This window comes from Simochromis diagramma, unplaced genomic scaffold, assembly GCF_900408965.1.
Source record: "Simochromis diagramma unplaced genomic scaffold, fSimDia1.1 OVJJ01000487.1, whole genome shotgun sequence".
Lineage (NCBI taxonomy): Eukaryota > Metazoa > Chordata > Actinopteri > Cichliformes > Cichlidae > Simochromis > Simochromis diagramma.
In genome coordinates, this window is record NW_024387305.1 from 7,550,033 (window position 1) to 7,565,610 (window position 15,578).

A 15,578-nucleotide genomic window follows, 5' to 3' on the forward strand; every position below is an offset into this window, starting at 1 on the left:
ATTTTTTAAACCCAAATAAACAGAAGTTTAACAATTCTACAAACCTGCTGATAGAGATCATGTGACATGATTGAAAAGACCACATTACTGCTGTAGTGACCTTAGTCATCAGATCATATGTTGTCTTAACCAGGGGCGATTTTAGCCTATTTTTGGGGGTGCTTCAGCAGCGCCCTTGCTGCCAGAGCAACATGTTCTCACTCCCAACTCGTCAAATGTGTGACGCATGGTCAGGCTCCCTCTGCTTCACTTATGGACGCGCAGGGTACCCCTCTCGCGTCGGGAATTGACGTGAAGGGTCCTCCGATTGAAGAGATTGCCGCGGAAGTGCCTGTTGTCGGTATATTTAGACATTTTCCAAATCACATTGTAGTGACGTATACAGAACACAATAAATTATATAATGTAAACAACTACCTGAAAAACAGGTAGAACGATACTTTTGTATCGTTTATTGCATTTATGGAGGGAGTGATGTATGCTGGGTAATGGCACAGCTAGCTACTGGGTGACTTTATTCACCCGCTTCGGCTGTTATCAGTCCATACAATGGGCGTTATTAGCACAAATCAGTCCCATAGATATGGGCCATCTCCTGCTAGATTGTTCAGAAGGTTGTTCTCATCCATCCAGATGGAGGATCACTAACAGGAGCGTGGAAGACTCCAGAATCCACTCTGGCTGGAATCCGGTGGATATGCAGTGTGTACAGGTAAGACCATTTAAACGGACAGCATTTATAGAATGACTATTAAAAGTCAGCGAGTGTCAGTAATGTTAATGTGGTTATGTTAGTAATACACCGAGTGCTAATATAACAGCTTTAAGATGCATTTGTAGATATTATTACGTGTTTTACCGTCTTTATGGTGCTAGCTTAAAGTTACGGTGTAAACGTTAGCTTATATTGGAGTAAAGCTGTTACTGTTTAAACGATGTTAGCACAGAAATATTAGCTTCTGTCATGACTGATGAAGTTACTAGTTAATAAAGTTTCCAGTAAAGTGATTAATCGCAGCCACAGATTGACAGCAAATATCTCGATTAGCTTCAGTGCATCTATAATAAATATGTGCAAGTTTCAGTGCTTCGTTTAAACTGTATGATACTTATACTGACCCAGGGTCAGTGTAAAATACAATCCTAGCTGTGTGAACAAAGCCTGGCTCCTTTAATCCTGCATGACAAACCTCAGGATGCAGGTTATTATTACTCTTTCCTGCTGGCACACCTGTCACACCTGAGAGTCAGCTAGAAACTTACAGTGACGTGGACATCATGCAAAGACTGCCAGACTCTGTAATACTGCAAATGATCAGTGACTCATGTTAACACTAAACTTTAAACGGCACCTCTGTGTCTCTGTGTGCTGAACATCTAGGATTGAGTCAGGCTGCATTGACTGTGGGACTTTAATGTGTTAAAAGCAGGTTGAAGACGGCTCAGAAACATTTAAAGATTAAAATTTAGCATTATGGCTGCTGGTGGTTTGTAAAGCCTCTACTCAGCTGTATTTTTGTTACTAATTTATGTTTGTTGTTGTTTAACACAGATTTCAGAAGAGCAAATATGCTTAATAGTTTAACTAGATTTCATTTGTCAGTGTGGGACTGCTGAGTCACCTGAAGAACTCATTTCATTCATTCTCCACATGATGTTCATTTACAGAAATGTTTCACAGGAACTGATTCCTCCCAAAGGGTGAACTAGTGTGTTTCCATAGATTACCTCTGTATGAATGTACTTCTTAAATGAAGGCAAGTGTTTGTCCTTTTTTGTTCCTCAGGTACAGTACGTGATATCAAGGGCAGGCGGTCAACACTGGGGGTAGACGAGAAGCAGACGTACTTCCAAGAGGTAGCTGCAGTGAGGACACAGCCAGGTCACTGAGGTCAGAGGTCAGAATCTGAAACAGCTCAGGTTTATAGTTTAGAGGTTATAAAAAAATGAAAATGTATTTATAAAGAAACCTTTAAATAATAGTCATAATTATGATTATTATAAGAAATATCAAACATTTAAGTGGATTTTCTGTTACACATATTGTGTTAGCCCTGCGATAAACTGGCAGCCTGTCTTTGTCCTGTATCAGCTGGGATAGGCTTCATCCTCCTGCAACCCTGAATTGGATACATTGTATTCCAATTATGTAATCTGATCATTTACAAACTCAAGGTATCTAATCAAAATGTAAGTAATAATTATAAAATGGGAAAGCAGAAATAAGTGTGACATGAATGTAAATGTGTTAGCTGACATAGAGGAGAGCTACATGCAGTCTGAAAAACCTTTGTTGTCAAGTTTGCAGGTATATCAGCACGAGACATTCTTACATAGAAGAGTCTGTTAAAGTCTCTAACTCAGTGAAGCATTATTGGTCCCGTCTGTTTGGATAAATATAGTTAGTTGATGTTTGTCCATTTATTGACAAATTTTCTTAAGTGCTTATCCAGTTCAGGATCACAGTGGAGCTGCAGCTTGATATGTTCACTAAATAAACCTTACAAAAGTTAACAATAAACCTGCATCCATGTACGTTGTTGTCCACAGGATGAGAAACTCAAACTGGAAGACTGTGGAACATGTTAATAAATGTTTGTGTGTTTATGCCTGTGTCTTTCACAGGAGGCGCTGGAAGGTTTCCCTAATAGTTCCTGGTGAATCAAAGCAGAACCATAAAGGTTGCTGGACTGCATGATGGCCTTACCCCTGAGCCGTCATCCTGTTAAAGGAGGAACCAGTTAGAAGCTGTTTTCAAAGTAGCTGAGCAGATTTCATCTCAAGTAAGCGATTAACTGTTTGTTCATCTGTTCTGCCACTTAAAGAGCATTTAAGGACGTCTTTTGAGTGTCCAGTTGAATTAATTCTACTGGCTCTCATGGTCATTTGTTATTATAGACATATTTTTCATGTTCATCCAGCTATTTAGTAAATTCTATCTATTTAGTAATATCCGTCAGCTATAAAATGTAATATAAATATAAAAATATCTAAATATCTCCTGCCCTTTATGTTTTAATGATGTAAGTCTGTTATCGTGTTACATTAGCATTCCTCACATATCAATGAGATGCTGTACAGTACAATCCTACTGACACAGCAGAGGGATAACGACGGCTATTCAACATCGTTACACGACACATTCGAGCTGCATGACGCAGACAAAGTGACTAAATCATCTTTTTTGTGGTTTATTGTCTTCAAACCAGCAGACAAAGCTGATGGCAGAAGATGTCAGAGAAGAACTTCAGGCCGTGGACTGAAAAGGTATTTTTTTCTTGTTATCAAAGACATTTGGAGTGGCAGCTTCTACAACTGGTTGTGCTGAAGTAAAGCTTACAGTCTAAGAAACCACAGTGTTGATATTCAGCACAAAGAGAAAAGCTCACTTGTTTGAATTTATTTACAATCATAGTTTTATAAATTCTGACTGTAAACAGCTTTTACAGCTTTGATATTGTTTGACACTCGATATCAGGTGATGGGGTTTAATTTAAAGGTTTCTGTGTCCCTATGAGCCATTTACACTGACCAGTGTCAGTTTAACTGTAACACATTCATTATTTAGATCCAACAAAGAAATAACTGAATGTAAAAAATGGCAGCCCTCAGGCCAGGTTTATAGAGATATATGCATGCATTATGAAATTTATGTATCCCAGATAATTGTTATTCATCTAGTCATGGCAGACCTACCTCTTCCTCCCTAGTTAACTGCAACCCAAAAGAACTAGTGGTATTTACACACTCACAACCAGTGTGGGGTAAAAAGAGCCACCAAAAAGCTGTCAGCCACAGATGTGCTAGAAGAGTTAGAAACTCTGCTTATGGAGAAACTTTCTAAGTCTAACAGGGGACAGGTACTCCTGGGGACAGGTCTGCCATAAAGTGAGCCAAGTCATTTAGTTAAAGACAGCATGGGACCAAATGCATGTAACCAGTCTGCATCAACCTGACATTTCTTCCTCCTGAATTAAATGAATGAATGGATGAAAGTTAAATGACTACAAACCTAAAGCCACTAGTTCCCACACTGGAGCTCCCTGACACTGTGTGTTAACCGTATTTAGCTTGTATCAACAGTTGTAACAGGCTAAGCCACCTGAGCCACTGCATTGAATGATTGTTCCTGTCTTAATGATTTCAGCTGACTGGTTTCAGCTCAGATGTTCTGCTTTTTCCTTTCAGTAGTGTTATGTATTTTAGCACCATGGGAGCATTTACAGGATATTGTTTTATAGTGATATTATACAGGAAAACTGTTACTCAATAAGGCCCATTTATTAGTAGTTTTTCACTTTCTCTGTGACCCAAGAATTGATGTGTAAGAATCACAGGCTGGTACCTCAAGGTCGAAAATACCACAGAGATCACTCCCTTACTCCCATCCTCCCTTCTTTATCTCTTAGAAAAGGGCTTGTTAAAGGCCAGGTGGTTTGTTTCAGAATTCACTAATGAAAGAGCTCTGTATTCTATGTCTAGGAGTGTATTTCGCTGGGATAATCATAAATTGTAGAATAGAATAGAATAGAATTCAACTTTATTGTCATTGCACATGCACAGGTACAGGGCAACGAAATGCAGTTTGCATCCATCCAGAAGTGCTTTAGCCATGATATAGATATATTACAATATATATTAGCAATAATATAGATATGTGAGTATATTACAGAAATGGGTCTATTATGGTATGTTATAATGTACACGGTATGAAGTATGTTGTGAATATTCTATAACTATAAGTATGTACAGGCTATGAAGAGGATATAAATATGAAAAACTATACAGAATATGAAATAAAATAACTTTACAGAATCTGAGATATACAGCTATACAGAAATGGGAACTATGCAAGTTGTAAACAGTTGTAGGATTAAAGATTATCGAATGTACAGAATGATTATTTACACAGAGCTATACAGTAGTGCAGTTAAGATAAGTGAGGGTGTAGATAGTTTCTACAGAGGCTATATAAAGTGCTAGTGGTTGTGAGTGGTGGTTCAGTCCATGTTATTATTGTGTGTTTGAGGGTACAGTTGTCCATTGTGGGTGTGTGTATGTCCAGTCCATGAGTTTAACGTGGGTCAGATGTCAGGAGGCAGAGTTCAGGAGTCTGACAGCTGTGGGGAAGAAGCTGTTCCGGTACCTGGTGGTCTTAGTCCGGAGGCTCCTGTGGCGCCTCCCAGAGGGCAGGAGGGTGAAGAGTCCATGTGATGGGTGACTGGGGTCTCTGATGATTTTCCCAGCCTGAACTGAAGCTGAACTGATAAACTATACAAAGGATACTTCTTTGCTCAGAGGGCAGGAAGACGCTTCCTTATTTGGTCTGTACCGGTTTGAACTGAGAATCTGCTGACACACGAACCTTTTTCCTCTATATAAACTGTTGTATGATGAATAAACCTTTGAGTTAGTTTGGGATGACAATTTAGAACAGTCTCCGCGTCTTTTTGTTCTTCCAAACTGCTCCCGGTACTCCGGCCGGTGCCGTAATTAACCATTGATCATATTTGAGTGTTACTTGAGAATATTTTAATTGTTATAGGTTAAAGGATGAACTCTGATGATGAAAGCCCACGCCTCAGAGAAACCCGGAATGGAGTTTCTTACAAGTAGATCAGAGCAGCTCGTGCTCCTTCTGCTTCCATTTTAGAAGAAGAAGAAGAAGGCGAAGGCTTCAGCGAAGTGGCGTTCATGGTCTCAGTGAACAGTCACGGTCACACACTGCATGTGGTTTTAAAAGCAACATGTCTGTTCACCACAACAATGGAGATGTGTAATATTAGTGCAGCTACGGTTTGTTCTTGAACATCAGTTCTGTTTTCTACTTTGATCACTTAGACCAAAAAAGTGTTGTTTTCAGATTCTTTCTTTTAAATCTATAAAGCACCTGTTCATTTTTTATTACAATTAGTTTCACATAAATGTTAGTGTTTCCTTTATGATCTTTTAATGCTTACACTACACTGTACATGTCTACATTAGAGACATTTCTGTTACCTGTTTCTGTTGACTCAGAGTTGTGAAATGTTCTTTTATTTAATGCACAATATGAAGTTCATAATTTTCTTACAAATAAAACTCTAATGACAAACATGAACAGCTGTGCTTATTTCTGAGACATGAGTTTTTGAATGATGCCATATCTCTATATCACTATCATAGTTAACTGTACACTGAATATCCCTTATACATTTTATTTTTATATTTGTTTGTTGTTGTTTGTTTGTTTGTTTGTTTTTTTGTAGGGGTTTCTTTGGTTTGTTTGTTTGTTTTCCTTCTCTATTTCTGTTATCTTTTGGGGTATTGTAAATACTGAACAGCAAACTACTGTATGTTCAATGTTTTGTTGTTAACATGCTGCTGTGACTGAAAATAAAATTTATAAAAAATTTAAAAAAAAAAGTAGTTTTAAACCTGGTGGAGTTTACTTTGTGTGTGTGTGTGATTAAAAGTAGTTTTAAACCTTGTGATCCACAAAACAGCATAAGAGTTAAAGAAGAACTGACTGCGTTACAGTCAGTGCGGGAGCAGCGGCTTCGCTCATGAGTGATTCATTTGCAGTTTGGACACATAGGTGTGAACATCTTCTGCCCTGATAGCAGCTGGGGCAGGACTATCCTCCGCCTGTGAGTGCTTTGGCACGGACGAGGTGCCCATTCCAGCATCCGCTGCTTGATAAGAGTAGGAGCAATACGTGCTTTCACGTCATAAATAAGTCTCCAATAACACCAGAAAAAGTCGCCAGATTTGTCGCTAGTCACATTTTAGAAAAAAAGTCGCTAAGAGCGCTGTAAATTCTGGGACACAGCTTCTTCTTCTTCTTCTTCTTCGGGGTTTAACGGCAGCTGGCATCCTTGAGATATAACACTCAGTGAAATGTGACCTGATACGCTCCTCGACTGTGCGAAAAAGAGAGACAGAACTTTATATACAGTGAATGAGTATATACAAAGAGGGCATTATGTGCAGCAAGTGGGTGAGTACATCAACATAAACACAGGTTGGAAATAAACTAACATTCCCTTTAATATGCCACAACTCTCAGATAAATTAGATCAATCCATTTTCATAATGTTGGTTTGCCTTGTTTAAACTATGAAGGTTCCCTTCAGTGAGTTACCCTCTTATTATCAAAGATCATTTTCTGTTGTTTCATGTGCATTATCAATATATGTTCTCTGTTCTCTCTGTTGAGGTCAGGAAAGCGATTCCGCTCCCTGAAGACCAACACAGAGAGACTGAGGAGGAGCTTCTTCCCGCAGGCGATACGGTCTCTCAATCACACAACCACACAGTACTGACCCACACATACAGTTCTTACACACACTGGACATTCTGGACATTGTTTTCACTTCATTACTTAAATCACGCTGCTGTTATTGTGTATATATTTATTTATATTTCTTCATACATTCTTATATAGTTCTATATTGTGTATTTTGTTGTACAGTTATTTTATTTTCAACTTTAATTTATATATTTTATCTTATTCTCCCAGTTAAATTTACCCTTCATTCTAATTTGTGTTGTACAGTTATTTCATTTTTAACCTTAATTTATATTTTATTCCTTCCTAGTTAAATTTACCCTTTTTAATTTTTCATATTTATTTCCTATCTTATTCATAGCCTTTTCCTTTTTTGTTTTTCTTTAGGTCACGAGCAGTTGTCCAAGCATTTCACTACATATCGTACTGTGTATGACTGTGTACGTGACAAATAAAATTTGAATTTGAATTTGAATATATTTGAAAAGTCTAGTAAACAGGATGGTCATTTTCCATCTGGATCTACAAAAAGTACTGGGAACCAGCAATCCTTTCAGCAGCAGGAGGGAGAGAGCTACAGACTGCAAAAAATAACTGTCACTACATTTGCATTGTTTTTGTCACGGCTGGCGGGGTGAGCCGTGTGGTGTTGGAGGAAAGGAGGACCCAAAATGCGGCAGTGACTGATGATTCGAGTGATGTTTATTTACAAATGGTGGAGTGGCAAAAACAGGCAGTGAGGCATGACAAAACAACCGAAGAAACCTAAACTGGGAGAACTAAATGACAAACCTGAGACCATATAAAAGGGGTGCAGGGCGGAGAGCCGCAGAGACAGGACCAAAACACCATAGAACGCAGACGAGCCGACAACGAACACAGACCGACACCCACTATATATACACACACACACAAGGTAATCGGGTAATCGCACACAGGAGGGAAGAACAGCTGATCTGCATACACATGATGACTGGAGGACACAAGCTGAATACAATGACAACAGACACAGACCTTCAGAATAGAGCAGGAAATCCAGAACACGAGCCTTCAAAGTAAAGCAGGAAACACACAGACTGATTTACAACACAACACGGGGACATGAACAGAGCACCAAGGACAGACACAGGTAGGGCTGAATATACACCAAACTTCAGGTTCAACCCTAAACTAATACAAAATCAGAATAAACACAAGGCACAAAAATGAACTTCAAGAAAACACAAAACGCTGGGTCAAAATGACCCAGGACCATGACAGTTTTTCTCCAACACAGTTAGCATTAATTTAGTCAGTATATGCAAGAAACAATGGCAATTTATTTTAAGAATCAACAGGGCAAACAGTTTGGGAACTTCCTGCATAATCTGGAATTTCTTTGACACTTATAAGATAATAATATAAAGATAAAAGCTAGAATCACTTAATACTTTCAAATTACATCAACTGACTAAAGCTCATTAAATAAAAAGTGAATTTAAGATATGGCACATGAAAAGAGTAAAAGAGATAAGCAGTTTAAGAATATTGTTATTGCTGTATGAGCTTTAAAGATAAGATTAGCTGAGTAACATTCAAAGTAATGCAGAACAACTTGACCTTATGTATGTGGTCATCACCATCTGATGAAGAAGTGACCAATATTGTGAGCATTAATTTAGCTGGAAAGCATTACAATCAGCTTATCACCTTTATCGTTACAGTATCTAACATCAACACTCACAGCTTGTAAAACTAGATAAGGTGATGCTTAAAGAACTTTGAGGGGAAACAAAAACTCCACAAAGGAGGTCACAAATTGTCTTCTTTGTGTACAATCAACCCCCTCTGTGACTGCATTCACAGAGTCACTCAATTTCCTTTCAAACCAACAGTCAGCCATAAAATGCCGGCTCACTGGGAGGAAATTTCGTCAACAGTGCCTCATCAGTCCTGCAATCAGCCCACTCCACCTCCAGTGTGATCACTGTCAGTGTGACCAGTATCAGTGTGAGTGTGAATCCAAAGTGAAGCCAACACTTCCTCAAGTCGTTTGATCATTGTAGTGTTTCTGAGTCTATAAGATTAATCCATTTAGATTAAACATTTTGACAGCTATGGGATGAATTTCATCTGTGTGGAGTTTGTGCACTGATGTTTGGTCCCCCCTATGCCTGTGTGGATTCTTTCTGGCTTCCTCCCACAATCCAGACACATGCATGTTAAGATTAAATGGTGGTTTTTAATGGCGATTCACAACCATAGCTGTAAATGTGAATGGTTGTCTGTCTCTGTATCTTGTAAGCTGTGACAAATTAGTGACATTTCCAGGGTGTACCTCCCCTCTTGCCTCATGATAGCTGGGATATTCTACAGGCAACTGACCCTCAACTGGATACGCAGAAGAAAACTGATAGATGAATGGATCAAACTGCAGGGAAATGTGGTACACAAATTGCTGGTTTGCATCTGCAGATTACAAATATTCTCCCAATAAGCTAAGGCTGCATTAACATGGTCTTTTGTTTTGTTGGCTTTTTGCCTGTTTCATAGTGATGTTAAAGATGGATAGAAAAGTAGGGAGAGAGAAAGATGGGAAAGACACACAGCAAAGGGATGTGGATTGAGCTTGAACCCAGGACACTGCTCTTCAGCCTCCAGCAGCATGCGGCCTCATGTGGCACCACTGACCTGAAATGGTGCTCAATTTGGTGGCCTTAATACAGGCTGGAAAAAACTTCATACTTGTATTGCTTTTTTTTGTTTTTTGTTTTTGCCTATCTTCACAAGTAAAGTTAGGTGTATTTATCCCTCTGTAGTAAGCTGTGACAGAAGCAATCATACAAAAGGCACTCTTTTTAAGCTTTATTGGGAATGCATTTACATACAGATACATGTGTCTTATAATAAAGACAAGGTGTAAAAATAAAACTCACATTCTTTAAACACCTTATAATTATTTTAATTACTTGGACCTTTTTGCACACTTAACACAAGTATTAATTAATTAATTTATTCTTTTCTAAAATGTATTTACTAAGAACTCGAGTCCTTTTTTCTGTTCTTCATTGTTTTCATTCTGAGGAGGAGAAGTTAAGAAGTCATTAAAAGGATGATTCAGTATTTATGTTGAAAACTACGTCTGTAGAAACATTCAGACTCACCTTTGTGGGAAATGAATACAAATCGTTCTGTACTGATTTCTTGTACAGCTCTGAATGGATCTGCTTCACACTCATTTTTGCCAAGGAGTCAGAACAGAGCTATGTTAGATCTAATGATTCACTTATGATTGGCTATTAAGTCTTTCCATTGCAATGAAATAAGACAAGAATTTAAATGAGCTGAAGAGAAACCTTTTCAAATGTTGGATTTTTGTTGTTTACTCTGAAAAAAAAATCCTATTGTTAAAATATGGTGAGCCTGCTTTGACTAAAAAGTCAATCAACTATTTAGATAAACCTTTGAAGTTACAATGTAAAACTTATATTAACTTATATTAACTTTTTTACTTTCATTATTAATTTTCCCATGCTGTCAAACTCACTACTGACATCATTACTCTGATCAAGTCATTTTGTTGGTTGTCTTCTACGAGACAATCAACCTCCGTGAGAGTCTAAGTGCTCTTCTTTCTTTCTGACTTTCATCCATGCGACCCGCCTCCTCCCCATCTCAGTCTCATCCTGGTCCCTCAGAGCCACATCAAAGCCTCCATCTTCATCTTCACCAAAACCAGCATCTATACCCTAATAAATGTTTCTGCTATGATAAATCATTGGAGTCTAATCTACAAATAACTTAATTACCTTCTGTGTTCAGTTTTTCCAAACCATGTCTGATTATTGAAATAGAGATGGTTAAAAAAAGAAAAAAAGCCCCAAAGCTCAGACTCACAAACACACAGATGTGAGTGGGCTCAGGGTGCGACACTCGCTCTGTTTCATTCTTTAATCTAACAAGATGTGATTACAGTAAGTTGTTTGTTTCCCGTTGCAATGCAATGAATACTTTGCTTTACTTTGCATACTTTGTATCTTCTGTTTTGTTGAATAAGATAAAAACAACAGGCTGTCTTTAATCTGTTTCAATACTGTTCTCAGTTTCACACAATAGAATAGTTTTCCTCTTTATGTAAGACCAAGCTGATATACTCAGAAAGTGAATAATGACCATTCAGTGCTTTAAAACTGCTAGGATGTCTGATGACTGATCATTTATTAAACCCTGAGCCATTTAATACTGCGGAGTCTGGATCTCTTGCACCACTGGAGCCCACAGGTCATGTTATTTACAGTCTATGAGACTTATGGGCTCAGATTTTAGGATGAGCTTCAATATAACCTTTAGAGCCATAGTTTCTGCTGAAACAGGTGGAATTTGTACAGAGTCTGATAATAACTGGCAGGTGTGCTGTACTGTTGCCATAAACTCACACTGGATGAAAAGATTCACTGGTCGGCTGATTTCATAACTGACACATTGCACCTGAATGGCCCCTGATCATAACAGGTCACACTGATGATAGTGAGACTGGAGCCTCCATCAGTGAGCTGAACTCTGGCACCTTCTGTAACCTCAGAGCTGTCATTCAGTCAGAGGGAAGAGAGGGAGGATCCAGAGGAGGAGCAGGACAGAGTGACAGAACTGCTGAACTCCAGCAAAACTTTGTGGTTTGAAATCACCGACACATCTGCGACTGCAGCCGAGGGTGGAAAAAGGAATAAAAATGGGATGTAGGACGAATATTGTAACAATTTATCTTACTAAAACCTTACTCTGAACTGATATAACAGAAGCTTGAGATGGTTGATATCACTGAGTTTCATCATTCAAGGCCTGACTGATGTAACATGCATGAGTCTGAGCTGTGGTCCAGTATGGGTGAGCTTAACACCATTCAAAAACCAGTAAAACAGGGCAGAAGGTCTGGAGATGGCCCAGCATGTCAGCCTGATGTTCAATCCTTCCTCGTAGTATTCTCCTGATGGAGATGTCCTCAGAATTATATTTTCTGGCGACCTGGTAAAAAGCGGTGAGCAGTACAGAATTATCAACTTTTACGTGAAGAACTGCATAAATGAACTAAATACAGTTATTTATTTATTCACTATGAACCACATGATGCAAATTAAACAGTAGTTCACACAAGAAAGCAAGAAAGATAATGTTTTGTAGTAATTATAATTCAAGCTGAAGAAATTTAAAAAGCTATATAATAGACACGATAACTCACAGCTGATGGAGAGCTTCACCAGATTGCTGATGTCATTACTGAAATTATTAAACACATAACACATGAATGGCCCCAGGTCATAGCGGGTGATGTTGATTATAGTGAGAGTGGCGTCTTCATCAGTGAACTGAACTCTTGCATTGGCTGTGACCTCAGAGCTGCTGTTCAGCCAGAAGAAGGAGGGGGAGGAGCAGGAGCGGGACAGCCTGATGGAGCTGTTGAACTCTGACAGATCTGTGGTGTTAGCAGTCAGCACCACACTGGAGATTTCAGCTATAAGAAAAGAAAATGAAACGATGTTAGGTGTTACTGATTATTTATCAAACAAAACCATTTGTGTTACTAACATTTGATTAAATATGTCAGTACAGTTATAGTTTCAGCCTGAGATGTGTGATTCCTCTGACTTCTGCTGTTTAAGGCCTGGCAGATGTAGTTTCCTCTGTGACTCTTCTGAACGTTCACCAGCCTGAGCTTTGATCCAGCATCAGAGAGCAGGCCTCTATTCAGAAACCACTTAATTTCAGGAACAGGACCTGAGTCAACTGAACAGATGAGGTTCATGTCAGATCCTTTGTCATAATATTCTTGGTATGGACACTGAGTCAGATGAATGTTTTCTGGTCCATCTGCAGCGAGAAACATAAAAAAGATATTGTCATTAATAAAATATGAGGCAAAAACTGAAAATAATAACAAGATTAATAAAATTACAGGCTTGAGGGGAATACATATTAAAGGCACATGTACATGCATGTCACGTACTGTACAGTAGTGCTGTTAGTATAAAACAAGTCCAAGATGAAAAATTACTCATTTTTAAGTGTCTGGAATTTAACTTACAGATTAAGAGGTTAATGGGATCGCTGGTGCCATTACTGACTGGATTGGACACATGACATCTGTACGGCCCCTGATCATAACGAGTCACGTTAATTATAGTGACAGTGGAGCCTCCATCAGTGAGATAAACTCTGTCACTTGCTACAACCTCAGTGATGCTGTTCAGCCAGAGGAGCTGGACAGACTGATGGAGCTGCTGCTGTGGTGTTAGTTATTTGCCTTCACATTGGATACTTGTGCTGTGGGATAAAAATACAGAATCATCACTGATGCGTATGCCATAGTAGCCAAAATAACACAACAAACTGTACTTTATACATTTGCAAAGTTAACATTGCTCCAATTTACAGTAATTATCATTTGCTGCTGATACTGGTGATGGTAGCTATTTTAAGTAAAAGGGCGCTTCACCAGTTGAATCTTATTGGAGCTGCATCAGCGCAGTGTTGTGGAAAACAATGCAAGGGATATAGTGGTGTTCTTACATACTACAAACCAGATGGAGAATTTTAATAAAAGTTTATTCTAGTAAGAATTTGATAAGACATTATCAGATTTGGTAAAGATAATTACCTTTGAAGCCTGAAAAACACAAGGACAAAGAATGCCACATCTGTTACACAACACCTGGAGGGTCAAGTAGTGTTAAGACTGGTTTAACAGACCTTCAAAATAAAACAGGAAACTCACACATGTGAAGACACAGACCAAGAAACACGGACTTTACACAGAGGGAACACATGGGCAGAAAAGACTAAACACAGAGCAGAGGGGGCACAGAGAAACATGAGGGGCAAGGGAACAAAATCTAGGAACCATAGAATAAATCACAAATGAACTTGACATAATACAAAAATCACAAAGAATTGAAAACACTGGGTCAGGAGACCCAGGACCCTGACATCCAGTGTCTGCCCTGTGCACTGGGCTGATAGACAACACTCGACTGCCTTCATTCAAACTAATTTTATCCCCAGAAGTATGTTTGATCGTATCTGAGATGCAATTATTGGCAACAATAAAGCACTAAACTGATATCATAACACAATTTATAGGGCACTCATTTAAATTCATGAAAATTTTAAATTCAAAGACTAGTGTTGTTGTTGTTTCCTTAAATGGATTACAATCAAATGGTGGTGCTAAATTAAATTAAGGGGATTACTCAGATTCCGATAGTTTATCATGAGGGTTAGGTGAATGGTTTACCAAAATTGAGAAAATCCACAGAATTTATGATAAAAACAGACTTGTTGTTCAAATTCACAAGCATCAGTTTTATTTTGTAGAAAAACATCACTGGAAGAAAAAAAAGTGGCCACTTGCTCATAGTTTTTGAGAATGAGAGAAAGATTTAAACTTTTTAAAATAAGATGTGGCGCCCTCTGCTAGGGAAATAGTGCTGCTGCCAAATATACCACAGGAGTTCACCTGATGTTACTGACTTGAAAGCAAAGCATATTGCTCTTATTTTACTTTTTTCATAAAAGTAAATACAAATAAAAGAAAACTACACCTTTAAAAAAAATCCTGAATATGGGATAAATAACATATTTCGTCTTTTATATTACTAAATCCAACAGCAACTACTTGACTTTTTTTTAGATAAATAAAGAGGTCAGTGTATGGGGAAAAAAGTTATTAGATTAAATATTAAAGATGTTTTAAGACAAGAGATAAAACACTTATGATTTCTTCAACAGCTGCCGTTTTCTTATTGTGTCGTAGTCAAGTGTAAAAATCACCAAATCACCAAAGCACCAAATTTTATGACATAGAACTTCTGAACACATTTCTAAGGTTTCCTCAAAATTTCAAATTTAAACAAGAAACATTATCGTGCTCCTTTGACTAATTTAGAACAAGAAACACCATAAAGCACTTGAAACATTTATTATGTCAGTTTAAGGATTCTGCAGTTATTTCCATATTTTGCAGGCACACAGTTAATAAGTACGACCTTTTTTCTGGATTCATTTAGTCACATGCTGAAATAGACAATTGGTCCGATCTAATTATATACTTTGAGTTTAAATTACAGTCCCCATTGTCAGGGGTTGCAGTGCGGATGAGGGAAGGACCCAAACGCTGGACTCCCAGGTGGGTGAAGGTTGGTGTTTATTATAACAGAAGTATGAAATGTGAAAAGTCAGCGACTTGACGACTGACTGACTGACTGACCTGACGGAACTGAACATAGGACAACCTAACAGCGACAATGACACGACAGAGAACTGGTAAAACTGAGGA

The 15,578-nt window shown here is 38.3% G+C and overlaps 2 long non-coding RNA genes across 6 annotated transcripts; one reads left to right on the forward strand and one right to left on the reverse strand.

Moving 5' to 3' along the window:
* Positions 1–663: 663 nt before the first annotated feature.
* Positions 664–6,094, forward strand: LOC120716961. Of its 5 annotated transcripts, none has more exons than XR_005692069.1 (5): positions 664–712; positions 1,787–1,898; positions 2,626–2,783; positions 3,210–3,267; positions 5,614–6,094. It is a non-coding gene; the product is annotated as an uncharacterized LOC120716961 (long non-coding RNA). The 5 variants fall into 5 exon arrangements; XR_005692066.1 differs by lacking the exons at positions 664–712; positions 1,787–1,898 and adding exons at positions 2,031–2,190; positions 2,302–2,401; XR_005692067.1 differs by lacking the exon at positions 664–712 and having other exon boundaries at positions 1,503–1,898.
* A 4,830-nt stretch (positions 6,095–10,924) lies between these two features.
* LOC120717089 lies at positions 10,925–13,237 on the reverse strand. Its single transcript, XR_005692079.1, has 3 exons — positions 12,486–13,237; positions 12,028–12,271; positions 10,925–11,948 (listed from the first exon to the last, which is right to left on the reverse strand). It is a non-coding gene; the product is annotated as an uncharacterized LOC120717089 (long non-coding RNA).
* Positions 13,238–15,578: the final 2,341 nt, after the last annotated feature.